We start from the raw sequence: 7,860 nt of genomic DNA, 5'->3' as shown, positions 1-7,860 counted from the left end.
TCTCTTTTGATAGCCACAGCTATATAAACAGATTTTGCGCTATTTTTGCCACATAGTATGATACAGGAGGTTCTCATCTAGCATCCAGAATGGCACACGAATCAAGGAATGTGTTTGCAGCTGAATTAGTAACGCAAGAGAAGCCCCGTAACGTAGGTAGATCACCTTTTCGTGGTACGTTACTGTACGTTATTGATTGCGTTCGGGATTCTCGGGGTTCTCTGCTCATCTAGACTTTTGCCCTTCCATTTTATTTCTGGCCAATGCAACACAAATATCGAGATTATAGCGCTTGCGTTTGATTTTGAGATGTAATAGATTCACTTCCTCAACTTTGATGCTAGACGCCTTACAATGGTTGTCGGTGAAGCAAAGAATTGTATATTTGAGTATGGTGTTCATTTTTAAAGTAGTTATAGGTTTGCTGCCTCGATATTTGTGTGATCGAATTGAAAGAGGAAGTGACTTTCATAGATTTAATACTAGAAACGCGGTTGAAATAAGAACACCACATTTCATGACTTGTGCTTCACAAAATTCATTATATTTTAAAGGAATAAATGTTTTCAATTCGATGCCTAGACATATCAAACGTTCAGCAAACACTTACAAAATTTAAAACACACTGCATTTCACACGTTAAATCTGTCATTTGAACACTTATCTAGTGATTTTTTTTTATCAATTGACAAATTATGTATCTTGACGAAGTTATCTATTACGGATTATTTTGTCTGGATAGCTGTCATAACAGCTTTTTAATCATTATTGTAGCACTGAAAAAACTATTTTTGTTCGCCACGATGGTGAAGATGGATTTTTAATATTTGATTTAATAGTAGTAGATTAATTTAAAAAAAAAAGTAGTCTTCAAAGGTATGCACCTCGCACGCGTGTTACGGATATAGAGGACTGAATTTAACATTTGATAAAAAAAAATGCAATTTTGAAGCTAATTTGGAAGATACCTTGAGTTAGTAGTAAGTTTTCTGGCAAATGTCGGGGGTTCGTGAGCATTCCTGACATTGCTGAAAAATATTAATATCATCAGATTGCGGGGTTGCAAGTGTAATAGGATGCTTTCTTGATTGCTTGAAATACTTATGAATATTTTAGGTTGACAAAAAGGCGATCTAAGAGGTGGACACCTGAGCTTTCCCACATTTTTATCGCTGTGAAGCAACCTGTAAACTCTAGAGGGAATTTATATACAGATCTGTAACTGAAACCAGTTCGATTTTGTTTGCTAACCTGGTTAAAATGTTATATTTAATTATCTTAAAGATAAATCGTCCAGCTCAAACCTTTGTAGGGGTAAGAGGTGGGACCATCATCATCATCATCATCATAAAGCGCAGCTCTTCGCACATTCTCCACAGATTAACTTCAAATTTTCAATATGCTACAAAACCAGCTGTGGTTAATTTAACTGTGCAAACTATCATGAATCAATCAATTTTCTCAACTGAAAGTGCACATTGTGCAAACAAACAACATTCCTGTCTAAACTCCACAACATGTTCTCCTACACGTAAACAAAATGATGATCACGTTCAACAACTGCCCCGCTACCTACCACACAGTATGGTAAACAATAACAACAAAAAACATCAACGCCAAAGGCCTTGCACTTCTGCTATCGGCCAACCTGAGCAAGAGTGCAACGATCTCGTAAACCATGAGCCGTGCATGTTACGAATCTTTGCTTCTTGCAAGCTCCCGCAATTAAACGAAACAAAACCTTTCCCGTCTAACCTTAAACGAATAAGCCTCGGCCAGACCCGGCGAACGCCACGCGGAAAGAAAGGTGAATCAGAATTAACCTCTCACGATTTATTGACACTGAGGAAACAGTTTCCGTTTTCGATCTTTGTCTCCCACCACCTCATTGCATCCAGCGGGTGTTGAATTTAATCGGTCTTTAATCGGTTGATTTCACTTTTTCACTCTTAAACGCTTCGTTCGCTCTTAAACAACACATGTGTACGTTCGTTATCTTCCACGCATAATGGCTCGCACCTTGCATCACCTTCACATCGCGCTTGCCAATTAAGATCGAAACCAACCCTGAAGACATAATCGATCGATTTGAGGAAATCTGCCTATGTTGACCTCGTAACAACGATGCATTGCAGGCGACGCGACGGTGGGGTTTTACAACTGTGAGAAATCCTACCTACCTACGACCCGTATCAGTACGCATTGCGGCGTACTTTTTTCACTACCGTGTTATACAATTAATTAACTGTCTTCTTCAGTTCCTTATGGTTTGCAGCACTCATTGCAAAAGCACCCAGTTTGAAACTGCTACCAAAATCAAAACCATGCCTCATTAGTCATTCAGCGGGCGTAATCTACTGCACTGATCGACAATTGCAAATAAATTTGCGTGTCACCTGGTGCATTTGTTTTATGAATTTATGAATGAATATTGAAGAGACTGCGGCGCAATTTTCCATGGAGTGGAATGGTCTGCGGTTGAGTAGCACGACTTCAAAATATCGAAACATCGTCATAGGTAATTGAAATGGAGATTTCAATGAGTGCGTTTGCAACAATAAGAGACGAACCTGGAAAGCCTGTTGAAATATGATACATGATGTTGCTGTGGATAAATCACATGAGCATGCGTGGTGCACTTTTACAAGAGTTAGTTATCAAATAGTTGATGTTGTTTAGTTTACTGTGACTGATAGTAATATACAAAATGCACTGAAGTTGTTCGCAACTATCTATCATTTTATTTATGAACAAAATCAGTTGTGCTAAATCAGTTGTCAACTAAATGAGTTCAAACTTTGGTAGGGTTAGATGATTTGGATCCGATTCGGAACCATTTTAATGCTGTGCAACTATAAAATTTGCTTCAGTATGTGACGTTTAGTAACTATTTTCATTTGGCACACTGACCCTTTTCATATCCTCGTCTAGACATAACCTCTGTGTATAAATGGTATATCAGATTGAGTCAGGACAACTCTTTGAAAACGTCTAATTTTTAAGTTTTTTTTTCAAAAACTTATAAATCGAAAATGATAAGGCTTGACTCAAATTCATTCAATAAAGGGAATGGTAAGACATTCATAAATTTGGTATGTTATTGATGTTTGCGATGTTGAAAGATTGTTGCAGCTTATTACACTGAACCAAATCACCCTCCATTTATAGAATGAAACATCATTCAGTTGCATCCAATTTCAATATTTCTGGAAACCGTGTGACAAAATCAGTCGGATGATTTGCTATTCGGAAACATGCGATGCTCTTTTGATTGGTGAGTGAATATTGACATGTTTTTGTATGTATTTCGAAACCAATAAATATGTTAGATATAATGATTTTCAATTCAGTATGCGAATGGAATATCATTGGAAATAGTCCCATAACTAAAATCATTCGATTTCAACTATAAAATCTTTTATAACCGATGAAAAATGGCAACACACGTTATGTGAAAGCTTGAGTGCAAAGTTGTTATATATTTTCGAAGGTCTTAACAGAATTGAAATGCTCAGATGTAAGTATTCGTATCAATATGCTAACCCACATACATTTAATGTTCAAGAATGTCAGCATTCAGAACTGTCAGCGCTACTGGATCATCCAGATAGTCGTAGTCGACCAATTTACTAACGAGGCCACAAAATAAGTTTCCTTCCAGATACACATGCACGATGAGACTATTGAAGTTTTCCCATTATTTCCCAGGCCCCATAGCAACCTACGGATACGTTTCCCAAGATCCAGACCAATCGCTCCTGTAATGACATCGTTGGCAACTCCCGAGAGGTATACAAAGCCAATATCAATCTGCTGTATAACAACATCTTTGCTACTCAGTTGGCGCTACCTCAATTCGTCTCCCAAGGACCCAGCTCACTTTCGATCACAACTTGTAAATAATATAATCATAAATCAATTGTAAAATAGGACTTGACGTTGTGCACCTGATTTTCATCCGATCATCGATCATATAATTTCATGTTATAATTAGTTGAAAATAATACAATTCCTATGATTTTATGTTTGATTTATGTCTACTTTGGTTTTCGCAAATTGATCTTAAATCATTCATTATATGGATGATTGTCATTTGATTTGTTCATATTCCAACAGATGATAAATTGAATGACGCTCATCTCAAAACCATCTGATAATAGTTATAGGGCTTGAGTGAGGCAATAATCATTCGATGCCAGGATGATGTTTTGGTTCAGTATACCAGATTTGTCTTGAAATAACTTGGCAACACTACATGACACAACTTCAATACTTGCCGCTTTGAGGGTTCGTTTGAGTAAATGTCAGTCAAATGTGAGTGACATTTACTCATATAAGGTGTTCCAGAAAGTATAAGCACAGTTTATTATTGGAATAAAACAACGTTATGTTGATGAACTCAAATTTTTATTTTATATATATGTTCTCTATAGTATTCTCTTTTAATTGGATGGAAATAATCCGCAGTTCCTTTAATCGTATGCCAAGGAGAGTTGAGTTAAGGTTACTTTATTAGGGAGGCTTTCAGCCTGAGGCTGGTTCGCCTCCGGATGCCATGGAGCAAACTTTTGATCTGAAGCTGCCCATTAAATAATTTTGACTACTTTTGTCCAGTCATTTTCAAATACTTCGTTTGAATTCACTAGACTTTAAGTTCCGTAGATATTCCTTGGAAAAGGCCTCCGGACAATTCGGAGGATTCATCTCTTTTGGCTCGTATTGCACATTGCTTGCTTTGTACCAAGCTATCATGTCTTTCGAGTAGTGCATTGACACCAAATCACCAAAATGGTACTGGGCCATCATGTTGACGGATCATGGGCCGCAGACGCCGGTTCAAACACTCACGAACGTAAATTACAGTGTTTATCGTCTCCTTCGTCACAAATGGCTTGCCATGGTCTTCTTAAAAAAAAATCGGTAGAAATTGACTTATCAGCATCGTCATCTTCCTAACCATCACGGACTGTGTAGTATTGGTCACCCGGAAGCGTCTTCTAGTCAAATTGAACGTATGTTTCATCGTGCATGATAAAACATGCCTAATTTAAACACAGCAAGGTATCATATACACACTTAGAAAAATTAGTGTAAATTTAGGTGCTGTGAGAGTGACATATACGAGCGTCAATTTTGGCATAAATTTGAGTCATAACAGACGCGAAATATAGCTCAATCAAACGTACTTTTCGTCGAGCAACGAACTTTTCAGTCTCGGAGCACTTGATATTATATGCAGGGTTGCATCCACTCACTTGCTATAAAAACATATTTTTCAGAATTATGCAATCATTAGATGATATAATGATATGCTGTACTTGTAAGTAACGAGAAGAGGGTTTAAAGTATGTGTTTGACTCATAAAACCTGTCAATTTTGCTTTCAGAGCGTCACAATAAGCGATCTTATAATTCGTGAGCGTTCACTCAGAGTGAGCACTCACGAGTCGTAAAATTGTTGATTGTGACGCACTGAAAGCAATATTGACAGATTTTATGTGTCAAACACATACTTCACGTTCTCATCTTGTAACTTACAAGTACTAATCATCAGTATACCATCTCATGATTTCATAATTCTGAAAAACATTTTTTTTTATAGCAAGTGAGTGGAAGTAACCCTGATTATATGCCATGTTTACGTCTCATCTTTTATGTCAAAGATGGATTCCGTCAAGTGTAAACTTAGTTATTTCTAAGTGTGTAGCTTCCGAGCGGATGCGTCTCGTTTTTGACTCCATTTTGGCTTCTTCTGCTTCTTGAACGTTTTCAGCCCGTTTCTTGCCTCGGCACGTTGGACGTTACTCTTCGATGTTCTCAGGGTTTTGGCCAAATCTTGAACAGAGGTACTTTTCTTATTGACAAAAGCTTGGGTGAACTTCTGGTCCAGTTTTCGGTACACCGGTACGGCCAGATTTCGGTGTGTCCTCTAAGGTAACTTCCTCACCGACCTTCCCGATAACGATACTTAAGAGCCACCCACATTAGATCAGTTTGCGTTGCGTTGACGTAAATTTGACAGTTAGACAATAGATTTAGTTGTCACTTTGCCGCAATGCGTCCGATCCGGATCTAATGTGCGTGGGCCCTTACTTCCTCCATTTTAACCAACTTCTTTACTGCTAGGTTGGGAATAGAGCACCATTTGTGCACGATCTGTTTGCTCTTTTGCGAGGAAATGCCTCGCATTTTGATGATTTTGTGAAGAAAAAAACACTTTGCGCACACAAACTTGTTGAACAATAAGTAAACAACAACACACATCGATGAACAGCTGATAAACTTCATCGGGGTAGAAATGGCGATTAGTTGAAATTGTGTTTATACTTTCTGGGACACCCTAAATTTGAGTAAAAATTTACTCAGTCTATGACTGATGCACGTTTTTGCGAATTTAAGTATACGAAACTCAAATATGAGTTAGATTCAACGTCAGTATAGAGGATGTATTTACAGTTGTTAGTAAATTTTTAAACGTTAAATTCTAAGCATTATTTGTGAAGGCTCCATGAAGGTCTCCAGTCCAGAAAAGTTCAGGTAAAATAAAATATTTTCGGGTAAGTTCCACGAGTTTCAAAAAGCTTTCAGAACTAATAACGGTTATTGGAATAATTACGGGAAATTGCAGGGATTTAAAAATCTCAGGGAAGTCTAGAGATCTTTTGTGCTGTACTAATGAAAGCACGTTAAATAATCAAGAAAGTTTAAAATTTTGAGGCAGTTTTAAGATCCATTCAAAGTGTTTTTATGTTACTTCATACGCGAAGTTAGCGATTTTCAGAGTTGGTTGGAAATGCTAACATGAAGCTTTAGTGTGATAATTTATTAGCTAGAGAATGATCTTTAGAAGAGGGTAGGTGGATAGTTCTTTTAGAGTACGGCAGTATAAAAATTGAATAGAAGTTGAAAATGAGCGAAGCGCCATTAATGCGACAGTTTTTAAAGTCAGACGCACATATTTTGCCTAAGCCATATTGCCGTACTCTAACGGAACTATCCACCTACCCTCTTCTAAAGATCATTATCTAGCTAATATATTATCACACTAAAGCTTCATGTTAGCATTTCCAACCAACTCTGAGTTTTAAGATGTTGAAGTATTAGGATTGATTATTCAAGAGCAGTTTCATGAACTTCATAAACATTTCGAGTACTTCATTGAAGATCTAAGAACTACATTAATTATTTCGATCTAAGTTCAGGAAAATAGTGGGAACCTTTAGAAAGTCCCGGAAATTTCAAGGAAGTACAAATTACTCCAGATAAGTTAAGACGTTTTAGGAAAACTTCAAGAACTTCACAGAAGTTTAGAGAACGTTAAGAAAACTCCAAAAACGTTAGGGAATACCCGCGAACTTCAGGGAAACTTTAAGGACTTCAAAAAAGTTTCATGAACATCACTAAAATGCGGGAGTATTTTAGCTGCAGTGCCATACGCTTCAGGGCAATTTCTAGAATTAAGGGAAAACCATTGCAGATCTATTAATTTCTGGAAAATTGCATTCCGGGATCTTCAGGCTGTTCTATGAGCAGCTGTTAAATTGTCATTTAAGAGGAACTGAATTGTGTGTACATGCAGTCATACATTGCTATACCACAATTATGGGCGTTATTGGAAAAAAAGGCACAGGGATTTGAGGTACGCGCTCCGCACAAAGCTAAAATATCTGTTATTTACCAGCTCTAAATTTGCCTTGACACCACTTCACGATACCAGAAATAGGGCAATCATAGGGTAGAGCACTACCTCAGCCTAATCGTTCATTTTGGGCCTATCGAGCAGAAAACATCAATTAAATCCATTGGTTCAGAGTTAACAAGTCAATTATGCGTTTGGTACGATCCTTTAGTTCAAAAGCTG

Source organism: Ochlerotatus camptorhynchus, unplaced genomic scaffold, assembly GCF_037179485.1.
Source record: "Ochlerotatus camptorhynchus isolate MF236.1 unplaced genomic scaffold, CSIRO-AGI_Acam_v1.1 ptg000213l, whole genome shotgun sequence".
Classification (NCBI taxonomy): Eukaryota; Metazoa; Arthropoda; class Insecta; order Diptera; family Culicidae; genus Ochlerotatus; species Ochlerotatus camptorhynchus.
The sequence above is the reverse complement of the archived record's forward strand: the minus strand, read 5'-3'. Positions refer to the sequence as shown.